The sequence below is a fragment of the Fundulus heteroclitus genome, chromosome 4 (genome assembly GCF_011125445.2).
Source record: "Fundulus heteroclitus isolate FHET01 chromosome 4, MU-UCD_Fhet_4.1, whole genome shotgun sequence".
Taxonomy (NCBI): Eukaryota; Metazoa; Chordata; class Actinopteri; order Cyprinodontiformes; family Fundulidae; genus Fundulus; species Fundulus heteroclitus.
Window position 1 is genome coordinate 10,589,475 of NC_046364.1, and position 24,400 is coordinate 10,613,874.

Below are 24,400 nucleotides of genomic sequence, written 5' to 3' on the forward strand. Positions count from 1 at the left end.
TTGATGTGACGCAGTGCTCAGAACTTTCATCACTGTTGTTTATGGTGTTTGATGGTGTTAAATTACCTTGCTAAGTGACCAATTAAACAAAACAAAGAATTGGAACTTCTGTCAGCTTTTGTATTTCAAGTGTTAGAAACATTGTTTTCCATCAACTAAAACAGACAGGTGGCATGAATGGATTTTCTTGTGTTTTATCCTTTTAACGGCAAAAAAAACGGCACATCTGCTCCGTCAGTACTTTCAGTCGCTTGAACCACATTCCAACGGGACCCTGGCAGCTCTTCATTCACACGATTTAGGTTTTCTTCATCCTTTTGGTGTAGACAGATTGGTAGACTCCAGCCTTTGAACTGGAAGAGTTGCTTTGAGCACAGCGTTGCATCTATCCTGTATACGCTCACTAAAATTTTCCATACTTGAATATTTAGGTTGCAGAGATGCTAGAAAACACTAAATATCTTGGCCACATAGATGAACGGACTATCCTGTTTTGCAGAAAATCTGCCATTGATCATTCAAAGTCAAATTTCCCAAACTCAAATGTTTGTGGTTTAGGGGTTCGTTGAAATGTATCCCAGTGGTAAAGATCATTGATGGAAACATGCAGAATGCTCCACACTACAGTGTCTTCAAAACATTGATTTTTTTTAATAAGAACAATGAAACACATCAATAACTCCATTACGCACATTAGTATGTTTAAGCCATTTATCCCTCTTGATTTTGATCATTATGACTTGCAGATAATAAAAGCCCAAATTTCAGTTCCTCAGCACATGTGAATATTCCCAAGGACCAATAAAACAATATTCTTGCAATGCAGAAATATAATGTTAATGCCTAAACAACCATTACAGGGGAGTAAATTACAGACGCTCATTGCCAAAGAAGCTGGTTGTTCATTAAGTGCCTTAGCCAAGCATAATAATGGAAAGTCAAGTGGAAGGAAAAAGTGTGCACGAGCAACAGCAACGACTGCAACCTTTAGAGCAGTGATCCTCGAGGGCCGGTGTCCTGCAGCTTTAAGATGTGTTCCTGGTCCAACACACCTGAATCAAATGGCCGAATTACCCCCGTCTGCAGTTCTGCAGAGTCCTGCTAATTACCTTTTATTATTTGACTTTGAATTGAGGACCACTGTTTTAGAGGATTGTGAAGGAAGGCCCATTGAAGAGTCGGGTGGGTTGGTGATTTAAGGTTTCAGACACACATATAACCAGGACATCTGCACAACTGTTACGTTCCTTGTGCTAAGCAAACATTGAACTAGATCCAACATTACCTGGGCTAAGGAGAAAAAAACATTGACTGGAATGTTGCTCAATGGTCCAAAGCTGTCGTTTCATATGAAAGTTAATTTTTCATTTCACTTGGACATCAAGATCCCAGAGTCTAGAGAAAACGTGAAGAGTCGCAGAACGCAACTTCCTTGAGGCCGATTGGGAAGTTTTTACAATCCGTAATGATTATGGGATTCGTGTCACCTACTGTCGGTGGGTCCACTGTGTCTTATCAAGGCTTAAAATATAACTCAACCCCGTACCAGAGCTTTACTCTGCACAATCTCATACGTGAAAAATGTGCCAAGAGGAGGCGGAGCCCGGCGAACCAGGAAACATGCGGTGGGTTGAGGGCTGGGCGTGGTCTGTGCTACAAGTAAAGGCTAAATAAATGCTAAATAAACTAACTGAAGCTCAGCTAATAAACAGCTAACCTGAAAATTGATAAGCCTGTTCTGCTGTTGATTGCAAAACTCACTATACAAACTACGGAGCGGAGGCACAGGACGAAGCTGCTTTTATCACCCACAGTGACAGAACTGCTGGCACATCACTTTCTCCAAGTGACGTCACAAAAGCATTTGAACCAATAGCAATACTGGCACAAAATTCAATGCAAGACACCCATCGAACCTTAGGCACAAAAGCAGGATTTCAACAAATATGTAGTAAGTTGTCAAAACAATCACCAGGATACGTAGACAGCACTATTAGACAACCATGCTAACGGTTTATTAGCAAGAAAAAAGTTGAGTTGGGGGTGAGTTCCCCTTTAAGTCAGCTTTAGGCATCTACCTGGGAACGTTGAAGCCCTTCATTCTTCCCTCTGATGAGAAGCTTTATAGAAGTGCTGGAGATGCCCAGATGCCCAATGTGCCAATTTAATTATTCGGTTTAATGTCCATGATGTCACTTTGACTCGCCTGTAAACTTCCCAGACCAAATCCCACCCAGAGCATTTGAGACACTGTGAAGAGGAAGATGAGACACCAGAGCCAACGATGAAGAGGAGCAGAAGGTGTATATTAAAGCAAAAGGAGCCCTGACTAATTGTTGTGCACTGTTGTACACGTACACACTTCTCATTAGGCTGACTTTCATATCACAAATTCTTTATTTTGTTGGTAGTGTGTAATCATATTGTCTTGTTTTTTTTTTGCAATCACCATAATCATTACATAAAAATGCAAATACTGTACATATCAGTCTTAGTTTAATGAACCTTTATAAAATAAGTGTCAACTTTTCAATAATATTTCAGTTGTGTTACAGTTCTATATAACATAAGGTATGACTGTGATTGTTGCTGATGAACTGCAAAGCAGTAACTGGAACAACTTTGCTGTCCCCATCTGTTTTCTTGATTTAGCCAGGTTGCCTATTTTAATGTCATTTTAGCCTCAACACCTTTTTTGTCCTGCTGCTCGTCTCCATTGTTTCATCCTCTGATGTGTAGCACGGCGGATGTGGTGCCGCTTGGACTGCGGCCTGGATAGTATGGTTAGTACTCTTCATCGTGGCAACGTGTTCAAACGGAAGAACACGAGCGGCTGCTGTGCTGAGTGAAATAGGAAAGAGATGGAAGTGGTGACCGGCGGTCACTGATGGATACGGATGGCCTGGGCTGCTGTAGCCGCTAGAGAGAGAACCCCCGCCCCTCTGGTTGTGACAGCAGGTGCCTCACCGCTGCCTGTCTGGATTACTTTAGATTTATCTGACTAGGCATTGGTTGCTTTTTCCTCCCTTTTCAGTGTTGACTTGTAAAAATCAAGGGGGAAAAAAAACAATACATCGCCTGGGCAAGGTGGAAATTTATAATGACGGGTTGATATTTTTATTTTTACATGCTGGAAGCTTCTGTAATTCCTAGCAAGCCAGACGGGGAGGGCACATGCCATAATCAGCCCTGAAACCCGACACTGAGCATCACCCTGGCTCTCACCCCAGCACCCTCACGGGCTGCACACCAACACCAGAGCATTTTGCACACTCACTCTCCTGGGGAAACCTTGCTGTTTCTGTGGCCACATGGTGGTGAGCTGTCTTATTCGCACACTTTCTGTCTCTGCTCACCTCCCCCCCCCCCTACATCCACTGAGAACCCTCCCTCCCTTCCTCCCTCCTACTCCTCCTCCTCTTTCTGTTTTTTTTTTTTTCTCTCTCTCTCTCGCTCTCTGAAGTCGGTTTCATCCGGCCTGATCGTCCTGTCTGTTTGGACGCCTGCCAGAGGAGGGCGGAGGCGAGGGATGTGGAAGGGTCAGAGGTAAACAGGAAGTCAGGAGGGCTTTGCTTTGGGCGGAAGGGGAGGGCCCACAGGACGCGGGGGGGGAGGAGGAAGAGGAGGAGGAGGAGGAGGGAGTCGTAGTTGGACAGACTAGTGTGTCAGGAGCATGTGGGAATGCTGCCAGACCCAACAGCACAGTAGGTCTGATTTTAAACCGAGCCTTTATGCTGCTTCTCTGCTCTTTTTTTTGTTGTTGCCACTTTCCGTTTCGTTCAGGTGGTCGTGGGTTATCTGTTTTGCTGGGGTTCAAATAAGTGGGGATGGGGGTTTTCCTGCATGTTTAAGCCGACTGCAACGCGTTCCTCTCCTTTTGACGTGAGGCGAGCCCCATGAACTCATGGTAACCTCCGGTTGGCAGACGCTTAAGTTTGAAGCGGAGCAGAGCTTCTGGTTCTACAGCAGCTTGACCTGACCAAGATGGCCTGAGAAAAAAACGTGTAGATCAGCCCACAGCTGAAACATGAAGCTTTAATGACCCCTCCGTCCTTGTGTTTACACCTGACACAACATGTGAGGCGTGCTAAAGGGAGTGTCTGTGAAAACCTTTATTTTTTTTAATTTTTTTTTTTTTAAATAAAACCTCTTTATTTGGTTTTTGTGTAAGTTAAACTTACGGTTCTTCGTCCGTTCTTCTCTTCTAGCGCTTCCTGTCTTTTATAAAGAAACAGGTAAGGGCTTTAAAAGGAGAAGTAGTAGGACAACTTGCTCGTTACTGATTTGTTAGTTCAGCAAACAGTTTTTTTTTTTTTTTATGTCAGTAGGAAGTCACAGGCCTGTTGCTATGGATGCCTCTGTAAGCCAAGGCTTTGTTTCTGGAGAGCTGTGGTTATACGACAGCGTTCAATTTCAGGTGCCGGGGCAATTCAGTGGCTCGGTTTCTGCTTACTTTTACCAAGAGAGTCGCAGGCTCTGTGTCAGAATCACCAAACTGGTGGATTGGAATAAAAAGAAAACTCATACAATGGCCTGGCTGAAACAATTCAAGTGAATCGAATGACACGGCTACAGAAAATCTGCAAAAAATAAATAAAATAAAACCTGGCATACCTGGATACCGTTAAACCATAAACAGGAGTGTAGACTGTGCTTTGGCTGAGAAACTCCATACAACGCCATATGTGTACTTTAATACAGCTAACTTGCAGTTATTGAGACATAAATTGAGCAATATCTGCATTCTGCAGTAAAAAAAAAGAAAAATAATTGCAACGAAAATGTCTTTAAACTACTCTTCCCCAAATGTAATTTCTCTCATAGGATACCAAAAGACTTAATGGAATTTAGTATTAATATTTAGGCCTGGCAACACCCCAGTTTGTTATATTGTTAATTTATCTGATGAACAGATTATTATTATTATTTTTATTATTATTATTATTATTATTATTATTGTTGTTGTGGAAATACACAGTAAGGAGGTGAGCCTGCTTGACTGGAACGAGGGGTAAGAACGTTGAAAGTACTATCGAAACACTAAAGAGATTAATTGTGTAAAAACATAAAAATAAAAAATAAAAATCTCTAGCTGCTGTCCCTTTTTTGCAGTTCTACTCTTTTGGCAGCTTTCTTATTCAGGAGTCATCATAACGAGTCATTGCAACACACAGACTTGGCAAAGTTTTTACACCGGATTCCCTTCCTGACAAATCCGGGATTGTAATCCGGCTCCCTCATGTCAAAGACCTGAATTTAGCTCACTATACCATAGTCAGAATTTATAGAATAAGTTCTAAAATTAGCCGCTAACCGGTTACAAAGACATCACAACATTGGGAATATTTGCTCTCCTGCTTGTCCCAGTAAGGAAAACGAGGAGGAATCATGAGTGTGTGCAGTTCTACATTTCCAGCTCAGAATATCCAGAAACACCTCTCCCGGCTTAAAATGGTTTTGGTGTCAAATAATTATTTTGAAAAGAACACTTTTGGATTTTCAACAGGCGTGCTGCTGCTCTCAGGTTATTATTTCTCCACATACCTGTCGGAGATGGCAGAAGCTTTTGCTTTGGTGCTGCTGACACCTTGACGGGTATCCAAGACGAAAGTAAAAAAGCTTTTTCATGAGAAGGAAACTTAGATACATAATAAATGACTCGAACGATGTTGGCCCAGAATATGTTCACGCTTGTTGCTCCCTTTGCCATTAAAATCCAGACATCCAGCTGGTTTTATATTTTGGATTATTGACCTGCTGGACGGTGAACCTTAGAACCTTGTCTGAGGTCTTCCCACAGACTAAACAGCTTCTGCGTCCCTGCTGAAGTAGACCGACCCCACAGCATGCTTCAAGGATTCAAGGACTTTTTTTTTACTGTCATACCAGTTCACATTTCCATGTTTGTGGTACGAAATTAGAACTCAGATCCTGATTGAAGAAGACAAATAAAAAATATATATGTAAATAAATGAGTTAAAAGTGAGAGCTGTATTTAGTCCATTGAGTACCCAGCCACCTCTATGTTTCTGTGGGGATGGTGTTTTTAAGCTGATTTCCTCCATAAAAACCCAAAAGTTCAAGTTTAGCTTTGTCTAACTGGAGCTGCTTTTTCCACATAGTTGCTGTTTCCTCTGCAGAACTTCCCGGACCACTTAGTGCTTCTTTCTGCAACAGCTTCCTTCAAGCCAGCCTTCCATAAAGAACCGATTTGTCGAGTGCACAACTAATAGTTGTCTGATAGATTTGTGGTTCTGAGCTGGGGCTCTTCTTGGTCGGTTTGCAATTGTGCCTCTTTTACCTCCATTTTTTGGTTAAGGAGTAAAAAGCACTCTTATAGATAGATAGATAGATAGCTTTATTTGTCATTTTGTATGCACAAAGTGCGTACAGAACGAAATTTCGTTTGCATACAGCTTGAAAAATCACTCTAGAAATCACTCTAAAAATCACAGTAGATTGCACTCATTTTCAGGATAAAGATGCAGCAGCGATTTATGTAAACAATTGAAACGAAAAACAATAAAAATTGACATTTTCCCATTTTCTAATGTTATTTTCTAACCCATCTCTGCTTTCTCCACACCCTTCTCCCTGACCTGTCGGCGCTGTCTCCAGGTCTTTATGATGACTTTGTTCATTAATGTTCTCTAACAAACTTCGGAGGCCTTCATAGCAAAAGTTGGATCTATGTTGAGATTGATTCACACACAGGTGGACTCTGCTTGTTAGGCGACTCCTTAAGGCGTTTGTATAGTGTTAATTGGATGTTATCAGAGGAAAGGCTGAAAACAAATGCACATTACCCCTTTTTCAGAGTTTTCTATGCAGTGCATTTTGGAAGCCATGGATGATTTTCCTTCCATAACTCAGTTATGCACTGCTGTGTGTTTGTCTATCACACAAAACCCACACAAATACTTTGAGGGCTATGGTTGTGATGTAGAAAATTTTGAAAATTTTCATATGATTTTAGATGCAGGGCACTGTACTTACTTGACAGATTGTCAAATGTAATTTTATTAAGTGTGGCTGGGCGCTTGTCCATAAAGGAAATGATTGGTGGGCATCTTGGTTGTTGTTTTTCGTCTGTTTTATATTTTATTGTCTTTTTTTTGAAGTGGAAAGGTGTCTGAAATTCCTGAAGGTATTCACTGAATGTTTCATACTTTCTTTTTAAACCATCTTTAGTTTTTCTTTTCCATTTTTATATCAGTTAAACACATGTGGCATCCTTAACTTTCTTGGCCTTTAAAGGGAAGGTCTTTTAACAATTATTTTTAACTGACTTTTTTTAATCAGAATACTCGTTGGATTTCAGCATGACTCTCACTTCACCATTCAGGGCCACGGCACACCAAACGAGGTTTAGGGAGGACGTCCTACAGAGTGCTGAGCAATGACTAAATGTGGGGGGTGTCCTAATTTATTGCGGAGCAGAAATTTATTCCACGCCTTAGAGCAGGATGCAGAAACCAGCACAGGAGGGGGAAAAAAAAAAAAATCCTTGCTTCATCAAATCCTGAAGGCTGGAGGTTGACTAAGCAGTGAACCCTCAGCGTCTCGCTCGTGCACCGTTAGGTTTTTGCCACCGTGGGTCTTCCCCTACATGCAGCCGCTGGCCTTGTTCTCCCCTCGCACAGCTTCAATAATGAAGCAGTTGTAAAGGTCTGGCAGTAAGCCCCTTGCTGACTTCCCCTGCACCCCCCCCACCCCTTCCCTGTCTGCCTCTGTCTAGTGCATCCTAAGGGACCTCCTCCCGGCTCCGTTCTCCAGTTTGCACCTACGTTCCTGTTAACGAGTCGCATCACCCGGCTTGTTCAGCTTTGCTTCACTCTCTGGTGTGTGGCCTGCTGGGCCGTCTTTGCTTCAGAAAGCGGCACATCATTACTCTGAAGAGCTACACTTTTAAGAGTAGACCTTAAGGGGGTGGGGACGGCTTTCAATTTTGCTTTTGGCACATCATGTAAAGTCCATAAAAAGGCACTGGCTGATTTAAAAGGCAGATTATACTATTGTTTTACTGTCAGGATGGATTAGTTGTACAGCACCTGCGAAAAATGCTACTTCTTCAGAGACCATCCACGCTGTAAAAGAATATAAACTGTGTAAAAAGGAGCAAGTTAATAGAGAGTGAGAATTGAACATAGGGGTCACTAACCTTTTTCAAACTGAGAGACACTTCCCTGGTGCTGTGTCACACCGAAGGCTACCAGAACTGACCTTTGAACTAGAAGAGTCAGCGCTCACCGATGAACATATGTGCTTCTTTTTTTTTTTTTTTTGTAGATATTGTCATTTTTAAATCTATATAAATGCAAAGGTGATGAAAAGGTAGAGCAACAGTCTAAGATAACATTTTATATGCAGCTCACTGGAGGGTTGTACTACTTGTAGAACAGGCTCCAGGGCACCAACATGGTGGCCCTTGGGGGGCCACCATGTTGGTGACCCCAGCTCTAGCTGCGTCTCAATTCACAGCCTGCGTCCTTCGAAGGACCCAGCCTTCGGTAAATGCTCCGTAGGATCCTCCGCCGTTGGTAAATGAGACGGTCTTTCCTTTGGAGCACTTCTTGGTTGCGACACGACGTCATCACGTCTACCCCAAGCCCGGGAAAGACAGCTCTAGACAAAAACCTACAGGATAAACGACACAAAAAAATGTATATGGAATTTTTTTTTATTGTTATTGGAGGAGGACAGACGGCTTCTGCGGCAGCAAAACCGGCGACACATTTTTCTCAGGCTGGGAGAGCGCAGTGGAGAGGTAACATTTACCTGCTATTATTTTCACCTGCTAATGATCATAATATACCAGTTTTTAAACAAACGCTTGTCAGCAGTTTGACGAATATGTTTAAATATAAAATTTTATATTTATTTGTAAGACTTGATATAAGCTTATGTTTGTAAGTTTAGTAATTTGAATTGAATAGTTAAAATGTGTACAAACCCTGTAAATAACTGACTTAAATCACTACTTTCACCATCACTAAAAAAGAGCGCAAAGCACCTCGGGAAATCTTGTGGCAGGCGAGGCCACTTAGGATGGTAGCGGTGCATCCTCAGAATTCGGGGAAAAGGAGGACGCATTCGAAGGCTTTCCGCGCATCGTTGTGACGTAACCGGCCTTAAAATGCGTCCTTCGAAGGACGCAGCCGGCGAATTGAGACGCATCCACAGTGTCCATCTGCGCTACAACATGGATGTTTAATGAGCTTTACTGCTGAAAAGGCGGGAAATGAATGTTGTATTAGTTGATTACGCCCACTGATATATTTTAAGTGTTTTTTTTTTTTTGTTAATTGGATTGTGTATGGCTCCTAGCTAGTGAAACCCCCTTAAGACCAATAAAAACAGAAATGTTGACCTGCTGATACGCATGTCCACAGTATGTACTTAATACTTTGTTGGGGCTCCTTGTGCACGAGTTACCTCTGCTGAGGTGTTAAAGAAGCCCTGGTTGCTTTAATTGTGGCCTTCAGCGCCGCTTTGTTGATCAGCCTGGTGTCTCATCTTCTTCTGGGCAATATCCCATAGATTCCCATAGAGTTTCAAGCCTATCACACACAGGAGTTGAACACGTAACCCTTTGCAAAACATGATATAGATGCTGATGCGCTTACCGTTGGAGTCGGATGCTGGAAAAAAAAAGGCAGAGCAGGATGAAAAACGGAAATGGCGGTAGAAGCGTTCAGGTGTGGGGGGGCAAGAGAGGACTGGGATCAAACGCTGCTTGCTGCAGCTGAGACACGGCAGGACTTTACCAGAAAATACGGGACACTGCTGGATATTTGTCGTCTTTGGTTGGGAGAGAGCGTCGGCCAGACCGTCCGCACCACAGAGCACCGGTCGCTACCACAGATTTTCTTTTCATGACAAAATATTTTGGCTAAAGAGAGCTGATAATTACACAGTGTGAAGTGAGCTTTAGGTCATTGGAAGTGCTGGCCAATAAATCAGCGATGCTACGGTCCAACCGGGGCAGGTGCCAAGTCCTGCTGGAAAAAGGAAATCTGCATCCAAGTACAGCCTGTGAGGAGCGGGGAGCGTTCTTAAAAGGTGTGGATAGGCACACAGTGGACAGACACTAGGCTCCCTAAACCGTCACTGACTGTGAAAACCCTCTGGAGGTCAAGGATTCTGTGCTCCACACTCTGTGGTCGCTCCTAAAGACTCACCATGTCTTTTTTTAACGGGCCTTACTTCATAGTGCTTTATGGCTGTGGATGCCCCTGTTACTTTTGCTTTCTTTTCTCACATGATAGAAATTTATTTTTATTGTTTGGGATATAATACTAATTTTTTTTGCTGTAAATCATAATCATAAAAATTATCAAACACATCCCTCAGTGTGTACAAGTGTCACTTTTTTAAATGAATAACAAGTCAATTCGGTTTCAATCATATTCTAAGACGTACTGATGTAGCAGTGGATCCATCTTCTTTTAGCCTCATTAAAGAAAATAAAAATGCCATTTGAAGAGAGGCGAGCACAATGTCTGACCTAAACGGGAGGAAGCTTTAAAACAGCTTAGCCAAGTTTTGTGATGCCAATTTTTTTTTTCTTGTAGCAAAAGGCCTTCTTTCAGGTTAACTGCTCGCTCCTTCTCAGACGAAAACGACAAAAAAAACCCATCAAACTTTACTGCTTGATGCACACCAGTGTGGCACATCTGAGATGAGACTTTTTTTTTTTTTTTTTTACTGTATATGGCCTCAAAATATGTTAAATCATGCTGAGCAGCTGATAGTTAACGTGGCCAGAAGAGCAAATGCTCCAGTTAGAATAACTGCAATCGCTTCTTTTCATAGAGCCTGACTGAGACTGAGCCAGGCCCTGAATTTTTCCTGGAAAGGGGTTTTGTTTGACTGTGTGGGGTCTTCTTTCATTAGCTCCTTAGGAAAACCAAATGCCATTCCGTCTATTCACTAATTTTACAAGGAAACATTTTGAAGGCCGCCGACGCAAATTGTGAGGACCCCTTAATCGGCTCTGGTTGGTTGGTTGGTCTGACGTTGAGAAATCAGGTCCCACACGGCCACATCCAAACACTTTGATGCATTTTTCTGAGCTGAATCGAAATCAAGGGTCCTGCTTTGATGCATAAATGGTTATGATCTTGTAATTCCTTAATTTTCCTGTTGGACCAAAATGCAATACCTTGAGCAAAGAGCCCCTTTTCCCTGTCTATGTGAGAGGGAAAAAAACATCTGAACCTGCAGGTCTGACCTGATTGGGGCGTTTTTATGTATAGCTCTTTGTACTAAACATGTTTAAGGAGAGCTATAAGTCGCTGTGTCTTTCTGTGAAAGCCTATTGACTCACTCTTCCTTGCTAATGAAGCGGAGTTGCTGTTGCTGGACCAGTTGGTTAACTAAATGATTGTTGTTTAGAAAAAGGAAACGTTCATTTAGCTTAAAGTTAAGCCGAGTTTATTGGCCGCTGACAGTGTTAGAAGGGGGAGGAATTTGAGACGGAGAATAAACAGCAACAGGTTGTCAGGTGTTCAGTTTTTGTTGCTTTATTCTTGCGCGTATACGCCAATATGACGGTCCAGCCATACAAATCAGCAAAGCAGCCTAAAGAACTGTAACCAAGTTGTACTGTACCTTCCAAAACAAGTGCATCTGTCAGGTATGAACTTTGTACACTGTTCCTTTCCCCCTTTTGGGCTCTCCGAATGTTTGACCATTCAGGGACCGGCTTGTGTTGGGCTTATATTTAAATAGTAACTGTACAATGGATAATACTGATGGGTATTGTCCAGGTAAACTAGAAGTGGAGGACTAGAAACATGATGCAGGGTAGCTCTTTTTTTTTACCATATTAACAGTCCATTACATTACCCAGATTTTTTTTTACGTCCTTATCTTGCTTTGAGTTAATGATTAAGTTTGGATGTTACTGCTGCCAGCAAACGTAACAACACCACCAAAAAAAAGGGGAAAAGAGAGAGAATCCCTGCTCAGCTGGAATGTAAATGGCATACCTTCTCGCCCTCTTTAAACACTTCTGACCCAGCATAGGAAGCAGTCGGCTGCTGCGAGTCGCACACATTTTGCGCCGTGAGCTTGTTGGCGTCGTGTCACGGCGCACGCAGCCAGACTACAGTAACAGCGCTCGGTTCAACTTTCAGCAGCCTCCCCTCAGGGTAGCAGGCTCAGCCTAGCTAGTTCTGCTGCTGACCCTGAACCAAAGATCATTAATGCATGGTGCGGTTTTTAATTGGCTGAGGAAGCATCACTGTGCACCACGTCTCCTCTCATTTATCAGCAGCACAGCTGCTGCCAGAGTCTCTGCTCTGGTTTGCAAACTGGCCTTTAGCTGCTGGACCAATTAGCAAGCTGTTTATTTTTTTTTTCTCCTTCTACACCTGGACACCTTAATTGTCTAATGAATAGGTACGACTTTTCTATCAGTAATCCTTTTGATGAATGGTTAACATTTTATTTGTGCAAAAAAAAAAGAAAAAAATGTCATAGGCCCTGAAATGGAAACTTGAAAAAGTAAAGTTCCTGTTAAATCTTTGCTTGTGTTAATAGTGAAAAGCTTTATTGGGCAACTATTAAAGCAAACTGGGAAGAAGCTGCGGCTGTAGTGAAAGTGCAAAGAAGAGCTTTTTCCTGTTGACTTAGAACTCCCCATGTAAACAAGGAGGTTGTGATCAATATGTCTTTAAGACGGCGTCCATACAAACTCTTAACAAGTAGATCAGCTGCTATTTACATAACTTTCTGATGGGAGTAAATAAAATATTTCTTACTGTTTAAATATTCCCAGCATTTTATTTCGGTCTACTGCCGGTTTAAACTTAACTAAAAATGTGTTTTGGTTACCTTTTAAATTATACAATAGTAGAAGTGGTTAGTGGTGAACGCTTGCGTCCTAGGAAGTTCCCCGGTTCAAATCCCGCAGACTGCCACTCTGGGTCCCTGAGCAATACCGTTAGCTCCAGAATGCCCCCCTGGGGCTGCACAGTGCTCGCTAAGGGGTGGGTGGATGTTATGTCGCAATGAGAAATAAAGATTATTATTATTACCATTATTGTAATTATTAGTGACTGGGCAAATCTAAACCAGCATTAGTGACTAGGATTGAATGTTGTTTGCACTGTGCTTACAGTCAAATGTGTTGATAAAATCAGCTTACCTTAGTAGAAATGTTAGTTAAATGTAGCGCAGACGCTCCCTTTCAGACCTCTGTGGAGGAGATGAGGGCAATGTTCTCATCACACCCGTTTTTGGGGATTTAAAGCGCAAATGTTTGCCCATTTTACAGTGTTTGTGCAAATTCTCAGTTATCCAGGTCATGGCAACAGCAAACGGGTTTAAATTGGAGGCAACCTGATTTTCGCTTAGTTTTTCTGACACTGTATCTAGAAGTCTGTCAGTTCTGGTGGCTCGCACTTGAGCAACCTGCAGCTGGAGCTGCTGTTTTTAAGCACATGAGGTCCACCTCCAAGTGTTATTTGCCGGAATTGCCTGACATTCCTGGATAGATGTGGAAACGTTTTCAGAAAAACTGAGCATAAAGCCGATTTAAGCCTGTTTGCTATTATGTTTTACAGTGTTTGTTTAGATATATAAATTCAATCCCACCTACCAAGGATGATGCATCGTTGGCTTAGTTTAGGTTTGAAAGAAGTAAAAGGAAATGGTGATTGTTAAAAAAAAAAATTCTGACTTTTAAAGTGATTTTAATTCTATTCCATGATGTAAGCAGTGGGAAATAATGTCAAATCTCAGCTCTGAAATGCAATGCCAGACCAGATTTCTGCTTTTCTTCCCTCTGCTCTCCTCGAAAAACCAAGACAACTCCCAAGTCTGCGCTGGCATAATTTGAGTTTTCTGTGCTTGATTATTTCCACAAACTATACAGTCACTTTATAGCATCTGAAAAAGCCCAATTATTGTGACAGAATAGTTGATTATAGGTTTTGTTGCTGAAAATGACAGTTTTTTCTTTTTGTGATGGGAGTCTCTATCTCTCTCACACTTGCCTTTACCCTATTGAATTACCCGTTTGATGTTGGCAGATGCAGTTCACATGAAAGGGCCCGGTTTTGTAAGCCGTAGAGAATACGCACATCACAGGTTCTGGGGAAACAATATCTCTGGGGTTGCATTGTTGAAGCGTACCTTTTTTAATGAGTTTCTTTTGGTTTTAAAGTATAACAAAGCTGCAAATCTTTTAATTTTATTTATCAGCGGTGAATATTTACAGTCTGGTATATGAAACAGTCGGTCTTGGTCATCCAGCTCTATGAGCAGCAGAATCTTTCCTAAACGATGTCTCTCCCCATAGCGTGGAAGCGGTACCCTGAAGGAGCCATTTACCAGATCAAACAGCCACTATTGGCTGCCGTCCATGATGGATCAAACCGCTTGTTCCCATCCAGTTATCCGTTGATGGCGCCCTGAATAACGCCGGCTAACATCGTATTCCTCCCCTGGATAGCCATTTCGTCTCAGCGTGTGCCCTGAAGGACGGCGGCGAACTTGCCGTCTTGTGGGCTCCGGTCAGCGCACTGCTTGCCTTTTGCTCTCATTTCCATAATGGCAAGTCAGAGATGACTGTTCCCCGGGACAGAGCGCCGCCTGACTAATACTGGGCATTTGATGGAGACGGAACAGTGTTTAGAGACAGACAGCTGTATCTTTGCAGCGCCTCTATCTCTCTGGGCGGGAATGGCATTTTTTTATTCTTTTTTTTTTTTTTATAACCCACTTCCTTTCCCCGGCACTGCCTTTCCACTCCCCTTCCTCCTCCCCTCCTCTTCCTCTCCCCTCCCGCTCATGGAGGGCTGCCAGCCTCGTTTGCATATTAACTGTCTCGTTGCCAGGGGAGCCGTGGCTCCAAGCCATTTGACCGTTGAAGCCTGTGTGCGTGTTGCTGACTGCTATTCCGTTTTTGCAATCTATTCTTTATTTGGTCAAATCAGCCCTTTCGTTCAAGGTGTACGTCAATCTTCTAACTGAAAGACGCGCGAGGGGAACTAAAATCAGCGTTTTAAAACTAAGATTTTAGAGGTTTTTTCACCTGCTGATCAGAGTCAGCAGGTTGGTTCATCAGCTGTGGCAGGAGATGGAGGCCGTCATGTGTTTTTGAGCGTGTGAGGGGGTGTGCGATCGTTTATTTATTTGTCTTGGGACACAGGAATTGTAGAGAGGACCATTTTGAGCGTACGTTTGTCCGCATTTTCTTGGCCGTGCGTGCTTTCAACAGGTACAGTACCCCGGTGAGCGCTATCTGGCTGTGGACTTGTTACGGTTGCACAGGGGCCCTTCTGCTTAGCATGTGGTCTGCTTTAAAGTCCAAACTCCAAGGCTTGGCGTTGGCAGGGTGACCCCCCCCAACCCGCGCCATGCCTGCTGCTGCAGGTGCTGCTGAAACTTGGAAAAGCGCAGCTGTTACTTTGCGCTCCAGGAAGCCGTGGCAGTCTCTGCAGGAGACACAAAGCGGAGAGGTGTTAGGCAACAAAAACCACAGAGAGGCACCGCGAGAGTCTCCAGAGCCGTTCCCCGGACCCCCGTCCCTACATGGATACTTGTGCATTAGAGCAAGTCCACACCGCCCTCGTTTAGAACCTAAAGCCATATTGCATTTTAACCCGCATATGGTCACCCACATATTCCACACTGTTTGTGAACAGACTCACTATGCAGCCATATTGGTGGGTATTACATAATGCGCAGCGTGCATAGCCTATGACGTCTCGGACTGGTCGTCAGGGTGCTCCTAAAAGCACAAGGACTTCTTATATTTCACCAAATTCTTTGATTTTTCTTATTTTCAGTAAACGTACTGAATCCATGGCCCTGTGGTTAAACTGACTGGCATGGAGATGAGTAACCAGGTGCCGTGTCTAAGAGTGAGCAAATGTTTTGAGTCAGATGTCGTAATCAGTCATTCTAAATCAATGTTGCAAGCATATGTGCACGAATGCAGCTATCTGGTGCTTTCATTTTAAGATGTTTATTAGACGTTACAGCAACCAGCTTTGGTTGGGACACGGTGTCTGACTGAACCACATCTTACAGTGGGTATGGTCAGCGGCAATAAATAGAACGTTTTTAAAGTTTTAGACTGAAAATGTGTCCGCGACAAATAAATTTGTCACTTCTTCTATTCCTGATGACATTTCATTCCTATTTTATATGGCAAAATCATACATTTTATGAATGAATTTCTATTGGCATTATTTTCAGTGAGTTCATACTAACCTACCCACAATCCCAAGTTACCCTCTCTTAATAGACACCTTCACCTGTTTTGTTCAAAAAAGAGCCAAAAAAGTTAGTTAATAAAAATGTTCTGTAAATAGAGAAGTCAATTTTGACATTTACAAAGCATCACCCAGTAAGTAACTACTTCTTTTAAAATGACCCCCCCCCCCCCTCCCCTACAATATAGTTTTTAAAGTAAACAACTAATTTCACTGGTATGTGTTTTAAGTCATCCATATAGTATGGTGTATCTATACACATTTCTTTTCAGAAATGTTTATTATAGACTTAGAAACATGCATCCGATGAACATATGTGCTTCTTTTTTTTTTTTTTTTGTAGATATTGTCATTTTTAAATCTATATAAATGCAAAGGTGATGAAAAGGTAGAGCAACAGTCTAAGATAACATTTTATATGCAGCTCACTGGAGGGTTGTACTACTTGTAGAACAGGCTCCAGGGCACCAACATGGTGGCCCTTGGGGGGCCACCATGTTGGTGACCCCAGCTCTAGCTGCGTCTCAATTCACAGCCTGCGTCCTTCGAAGGACCCAGCCTTCGGTAAATGCTCCGTAGGATCCTCCGCCGTTGGTAAATGAGACGGTCTTTCCTTTGGAGCACTTCTTGGTTGCGACACGACGTCATCACGTCTACCCCAAGCCCGGGAAAGACAGCTCTAGACAAAAACCTACAGGATAAACGACACAAAAAAATGTATATGGAATTTTTTTTTATTGTTATTGGAGGAGGACAGACGGCTTCTGCGGCAGCAAAACCGGCGACACATTTTTCTCAGGCTGGGAGAGCGCAGTGGAGAGGTAACATTTACCTGCTATTATTTTCACCTGCTAATGATCATAATATACCAGTTTTTAAACAAACGCTTGTCAGCAGTTTGACGAATATGTTTAAATATAAAATTTTATATTTATTTGTAAGACTTGATATAAGCTTATGTTTGTAAGTTTAGTAATTTGAATTGAATAGTTAAAATGTGTACAAACCCTGTAAATAACTGACTTAAATCACTACTTTCACCATCACTAAAAAAGAGCGCAAAGCACCTCGGGAAATCTTGTGGCAGGCGAGGCCACTTAGGATGGTAGCGGTGCATCCTCAGAATTCGGGGAAAAGGAGGACGCATTCGAAGGCTTTCCGCGCATCGTTGTGACGTAACCGGCCTTAAAATGCGTCCTTCGAAGGACGCAGCCGGCGAATTGAGACGCATCCACAGTGTCCATCTGCGCTACAACATGGATGTTTAATGAGCTTTACTGCTGAAAAGGCGGGAAATGAATGTTGTATTAGTTGATTACGCCCACTGATATATTTTAAGTGTTTTTTTTTTTTTGTTAATTGGATTGTGTATGGCTCCTAGCTAGTGAAACCCCCTTAAGACCAATAAAAACAGAAATGTTGACCTGCTGATACGCATGTCCACAGTATGTACTTAATACTTTGTTGGGGCTCCTTGTGCACGAGTTACCTCTGCTGAGGTGTTAAAGAAGCCCTGGTTGCTTTAATTGTGGCCTTCAGCGCCGCTTTGTTGATCAGCCTGGTGTCTCATCTTCTTCTGGGCAATATCCCATAGATTCCCATAGAGTTTCAAGCCTATCACACACAGGAGTTGAACACGTAACCCTTTGCAAAACATGATATAGATGCTGATGCGCTTACCGTTGGAGTCGGATGCTGGAAAAAAAAAGGCAGAGCAGGATGAAAAACGCAAATGGCGGTAGAAGCGTTCAGGTGTGGGGGGGCAAGAGAGGACTCGGATCAAACGCTGCTCGCCGCAGCTGAGACGCGGCAGGACTTTACCAGAAAATACGGGACACTGCTGGATATTTGTCGTCTTTGGTTGGGAGAGAGCGTCGGCCAGACCGTCCGCACCACAGAGCACCGGTCGCTACCACAGATTTTCTTTTCATGACAAAATATGTTGGCTAAAGAGAGCTGATAATTACACAGTGTGAAGTGAGCTTTAGGTCATTGGAAGTGCTGGCCAATAAATCAGCGATGCTACGGTCCAACCGGGGCAGGTGCCAAGTCCTGCTGGAAAAAGGAAATCTGCATCCAAGTACAGCCTGTGAGCGAAGAGGAGCGGGGAACGTTCTTAAAAGGTGTGGATAGGCACACAGTGGACAGACACTAGGCTCCCTAAACCGTCACTGACTGTGAAAACCCACTGGAGGTCAAGGATTCTGTGCTCCACACTCTGTGGTCGCTCCTAAACACTCACCATGTCTTTTTTTAACGGGCCTTACTTCATAGTGCTTTATGGCTGTGGATGCCCCTGTTACTTTTGCTTTCTTTTCTCACATGATAGAAATTTATTTTTATTGTTTGGGATATAATACTAATTTTTTTTGCTGTAAATCATAATCATAAAAATTATCAAACACATCCCTCAGTGTGTACAAGTGTCACTTTTTTAAATGAATAACAAGTCAATTCGGTTTCAATCATATTCTAAGACGTACTGATGTAGCAGTGGATCCATCTTCTTTTAGCCTCATTAAAGAAAATAAAAATGCCATTTGAAGAGAGGCGAGCACAATGTCTGACCTAAACGGGAGGAAGCTTTAAAACAGCTTAGCCAAGTTTTGTGATGCCAATTTTTTTTTTCTTGTACCAAAAGGCCTTCTTTCAGGTTAACTGCTCGCTCCTTCTCAGACGAAACCGACAAAAAAAACATCAAACTTTTACTACTTGATGCACAACAGTGTGGCACATCTGAGATGAGACTTTTTTTTTTTTACTGTATATGGCCTCAAAATATGTTAAATCATGCTGAGCAGCTGATAGTTAACGTGGCCAGAAGAGCAAATGCTCCAGTTAGAATAACTGCAATCGCTTCTTTTCATAGAGCCTGACTGAGACTGAGCCAGGCCCTGAATTTTTCCTGGAAAGGGGTTTTGTTTGACTGTGTGGGGTCTTCGTTCATTAGCTCCTTAGGAAAACCAAATGCCATTCCGTCTATTCACTAATTTTACAAGGAAACATTTTGAAGGCCGCCGACGCAAACTGTGAGCACCCCTTAATCGGCTCTGGTTGGTTGGTTGGTCTGACGTTGGGAAATCAGGTCCCACACGGCCATATCCAAACACTTTGATGCATTTTTCTGAGTTGAATCGAAATCAAGGGTCCTGCTTTGATGCATAAATGGTTATGATCTTGTAATTCCTTAATTTTCCTGTTGGACCAAAATGCAATACCTTGAGCAAAGAGCCCCTTTTCCCTGTCTATGTGAGAGGGAAAAAAACATCTGAACCTGCAGGTCTGACCTGATTGGGGCGTTTTTATGTATAGCTCTTTGTACTAAACATGTTTAAGGAGAGCTATAAGTCGCTGTGTCTTTCTGTGAAAGCCTATTGACTCACTCTTCCTTGCTAATGAAGCGGAGTTGCTGTTGCTGGACCAGTTGGTTAACTAAATGATTGTTGTTTAGAAAAAGGAAACGTTCATTTAGCTTAAAGTTAAGCCGAGTTTATTGGCCGCTGACAGTGTTAGAAGGGGGAGGAATTTGAGACGGAGAATAAACAGCAACAGGTTGTCAGGTGTTCAGTTTTTGTTGCTTTATTCTTGCGCGTATACGCCAATATGACGGTCCAGCCATACAAATCAGCAAAGCAGCCTAAAGAACTGTAACCAAGTTGTACTGTACCTTCCAAAACAAGTGCATCTGTCAGGTATGAACTTTGTACACTGTTCCTTTCCCCCTTTTGGGCTCTCCGAATGTTTGACCATTCAGGGACCGGCTTGTGTTGGGCTTATATTTAAATAGTAACTGTACAATGGATAATACTGATGGGTATTGTCCAGGTAAACTAGAAGTGGAGGACTAGAAACATGATGCAGAGTAGCTCTTTTTTTTTTACCATATTACCAGTCTATTACATTACCCAGATTTTTTTTCATATCCTTATCTTGCTTTGAGTTAATGATTAAGTTTGGATGTTACTGCTGCCAGCAAACGTAACAACACCACCAAACAAAAGGGGAAAAGAGAGAGAATCCCTGCTCAGCTGGAATGTAAATGGCATACCTTCTCGCCCTCTTTAAACACTTCTGACCCAGCATAGGAAGCAGTCGGCTGCTGCGAGTCGCACACATTTTGCGCCGTGAGCTTGTTGGCGTCGTGTCACGGCGCACGCAGCCAGACTACAGTAACAGCGCTCGGTTCGACTTTCAGCAGCCTCCCCTCAGGGTAGCAGGCTCAGCCTAGCTAGTTCTGCTGCTGACCCTGAACCAAAGATCATTAATGCATGGTGCGGTTTTTAATTGGCTGAGGAAGCATCACTGTGCACCACGTCTCCTCTCATTTATCAGCAGCACAGCTGCTGCCAGAGTCTCTGCTCTGGTTTGCAAACTGGCCTTTAGCTGCTGGACCAATTAGCAAGCTGTTTGTTTTTTTTGTTTTTCTCTTTCTACACCTAGACACCTTAATTGTCTAATAAATAGGTACGACTTTTCTATCAGTAATCCTTTTGATGAATGGTTAACATTTTATTTGTGCAAAAAAAAAAAAAAATGTCATAGGCCCTGAAATAGAAACTTGAAAAAGTAAAGTTCCTGTTAAATCTTTGCTTGTGTCAATAGTGAAAAGCTTTATTGGGCAACTATTAAAGCAAACTGTGAAGAAGCTACGGCTGTAGTGAAAGTGCAAAGAAGAGCCTTTTCCTGTTGACTTAGAACTCCCCATGTAAACAAGGAGGTTGTGATCAATATGTCTTTAAGACGGCGTTTATACAAACTCTTAACAAGTAGATCAGCTGCTATTTACATAACTTCCTGATGGGAGTAAATAAAATATTTCTTACTGTTGAAATATTCCCAGCATTTTATTTCGGTCTACTGCCGGTTTAAACTTAACTAAAAATGTGTTTTGGTTACCTTTTAAATTATACAATAGTAGAAGTGGTTAGTGGTGGACGCTTGCGTCCTAGGAAGTTCCCCGGTTCAAATCCTGCAGACTGCCACTCTGGATCCCTGAGCAATATCGTTAGCCCCAGAATGCCCCCCTAGGGCTGGACAGTGGGAGCCCACTGCTCACTAAGGGGTGGGTGGATGTTATGTTGCAATGAGAAATAAAGATTATTATTATTACCATTATTGTAATTATTAGTGACTGGGCAAATCTAAACCAGCATTAGTGACTAGGATTGAATGTTGTTTGCACTGTGCTTACAGTCAAATGTGTTGATAAAATCAGCTTACCTTAGTAGAAATGGTAGTTAAATGCAGTGCAGACGCTCCCTTTCAGACCTCTGTGGAGGAGATGAGGGCAATGTTCTCATCAGACCCGTTTTTGGGGATTTAAAGCGCAAATGTTTGCCTGTTTTTCAGTGTTTGTGCAAATTCTCAGTTATCCAGGTCATGGCAACAGCAAACGGGTTTAAATTGGAGGCAACCTGACTTTCGCTTAGTTTTTCTGACACTTTATCTAGAAGTCTGTCAGTTCTGGTGGCTCGCCCTTGAGCAACCTGCAGCTGGAGCTGCTGTTTTTAAGCACATGAGGTCCACCTCCAAGTGTTAGCTGCCGGAATTGCCTGACATTCCTGGATAGATGTGGAAATGTTTTCAGAAAAACTGAGCATAAAGCCGATTTAAGCCTGTTTGCTGTTATAGTGTTTTACAGTGTTTGTTTAGATATATAAATTCAATCCCACCTACCAAGGATGATACATCGTTGGCTTAGTTTAGGTTTGAAAGAAGTAAAAGGAAATGGCGATTGTTAAAAAAATAAAATTCTGACTTTTAAAGTGATTTTAATTCTATTCCATGATGTAAGCAGTGGGAAATAATGTCAAATCTCAGCTCTGAAATGCAATGCCAGACCAGATTTCTGCTTTTCTTCCCTCTGCTCTCCTCGAAAAACCAAGACAACTCCCAAGTCTGCGCTGGCATAATTTGAGTTTTCTGTGCTTGATTATTTCCACAAACTATACAGTCACTTTATAGCATCTGAAAAAGCCCAATTATTGTGACAGAATAGTTGATTATAGGTTTTGTTGCTGAAAATGACAGTTTTTCTTTTGTGATGGGAGTCTCTATCTCTCTCACACTTGCCTTTACCCTATTGAATTACCCGTTTGATGTTGGCAGATGCAGTTCACATGAAAGGGCCCGGTTTTGTAAGCCGTAGAGAATACGCACATCACAGGTTCTGGGGAAACAATATCTCTGGGGTTGCATTGTTGAAGCGTACCTTTTTAATGAGTTTCTTTTGGTTTTAAAGTATAACAAAGCTGCAAATCTTTTAATTTTATTTATCAGCGGTGAATATTTACAGTCTGGTATATGAAACAGTCGGTCTTGGTCATCCAGCTCTATGAGCAGCAGAATCTTTCCTAAACGATGTCTCTCCCCATAGCGTGGAAGCGGTACCCTGAAGGAGCCATTTACCAGATCAAACAGCCACTATTGGCTGCCGTCCATGATGGATCAAACCGCTTGTTCCCATCCAGTTATCCGTTGATGGCGCCCTGAATAACGCCGGCTAACATCGTATTCCTCCCCTGGATAGCCATTTCGTCTCAGCGTGTGCCCTGAAGGACGGCGGCGAACTTGCCGTCTTGTGGGCTCCGGTCAGCGCACTGCTTGCCTTTTGCTCTCATTTCCATAATGGCAAGTCAGAGATGACTGTTCCCCGGGACAGAGCGCCGCCTGACTAATACTGGGCATTTGATGGAGACGGAACAGTGTTTAGAGACAGACAGCTGTATCTTTGCAGCGCCTCTATCTCTCTGGGCGGGAATGGCATTTTTTTATTCTTTTTTTTTTTTTTATAACCCACTTCCTTTCCCCGGCACTGCCTTTCCACTCCCCTTCCTCCTCCCCTCCTCTTCCTCTCCCCTCCCGCTCATGGAGGGCTGCCAGCCTCGTTTGCATATTAACTGTCTCGTTGCCAGGGGAGCCGTGGCTCCAAGCCATTTGACCGTTGAAGCCTGTGTGCGTGTTGCTGACTGCTATTCCGTTTTTGCAATCTATTCTTTATTTGGTCAAATCAGCCCTTTCGTTCAAGGTGTACGTCAATCTTCTAACTGAAAGACGCGCGAGGGGAACTAAAATCAGCGTTTTTAAACTAAGATTTTAGAGGTTTTTCCACCTGCTGATCAGAGTCAGCAGGTCGGTTCATCAGCTGTGGCGGGAGAGGGAGGCCGTCATGTGTTTTTGAGCGTGTGAGGTGGTGTGCGATCGTTTATTTATTTGTCTTGGGACACAGGAATTGTAGAAAGGACCATTTTGAGCGTACGTTTGTCCGCATTTTCCTGGCCGTGCGTGCTTTCAACAGGTACAGTATCCCGGTGAGCGTTATCTGGCTGTGGACTTGTTATGGTTGCAGGACAGGGGCCCTTCTGCTCAGCTTCCCCGCTAGCATGTGGTCTGCTTTAAAGTCCAAACTCCAAGGCTTGGCATTGGCAGGTTGACCCCCCCCCCACCCCCGCCATGCCTGCTGCTGCAGGTGCTGCTGAAACTTGGAAAAGCGCAGCCGTTACTTTGCGCTCCAGGAAGCCGTGGCAGTCTCTGCAGGAGACACAAAGCGGAGAGGTGTTAGGCAACAAAAACCACAGAGAGGCACCGCGAGAGTCTCCAGAGCCGTTCCCCGGACCCCCGTCCCTACATGGATACTTGTGCATTAGAGCAAGTCCACACCGCCCTCGTTTAGAACCTAAAGCCATATTGCATTTTAACCCGCATATGGTCACCCACATATTCCACACTGTTTGTGAACAGACTCACTATGCAGCCATATTGGTGGGTATTACATAATGCGCAGCGTGCATAGCTTATGACGTAGTGGACTGGCCGTCAGGGTGCTCCTAAAAGCACAAGGACTTCTTATATTTCACCAAATTCTTTGATTTTTCTTATTTTCAGTAAACGTACTGAATCCATGGCCCTGTGGTTAAACTGACTGGCATGGAGATGAGTAACCAGGTGCCGTGTCTAAGAGTGAGCAAATGTTTTGAGTCAGATGTCGTAATCAGTCATTCTAAATCAATGTTGCAAGCATATGTGCACGAATGCAGCTATCTGGTGCTTTCATTTTAAGATGTTTATTAGACGTTACAGCAACCAGCTTTGGTTGGGACACGGTGTCTGACTGAACCACATCTTACAGTGGGTATGGTCAGCGGCAATAAATAGAACGTTTTTAAAGTTTT

General features: G+C 43.0%; 1 protein-coding gene across 8 annotated transcripts in view; it reads left to right on the top strand.

Moving 5' to 3' along the window:
- The window catches only part of chd9 (chromodomain helicase DNA binding protein 9), a 108,541-nt gene that overhangs the window by 19,273 nt on the left and 64,868 nt on the right, over positions 1–24,400 (top strand). Inside the window, exon 1 of one of the 8 annotated variants that reach the window (XM_036136044.1) lies at positions 3,623–3,704. The exons of 6 other annotated variants lie outside the window; for them this stretch is intronic. The gene's annotated coding sequence lies outside the window, so the exon portion shown is untranslated. Of the gene's footprint in view, positions 1–3,622; positions 3,709–24,400 lie in introns of those variants that run through there. One more of the 8 variants, XM_036136045.1, reaches the window with a different exon arrangement.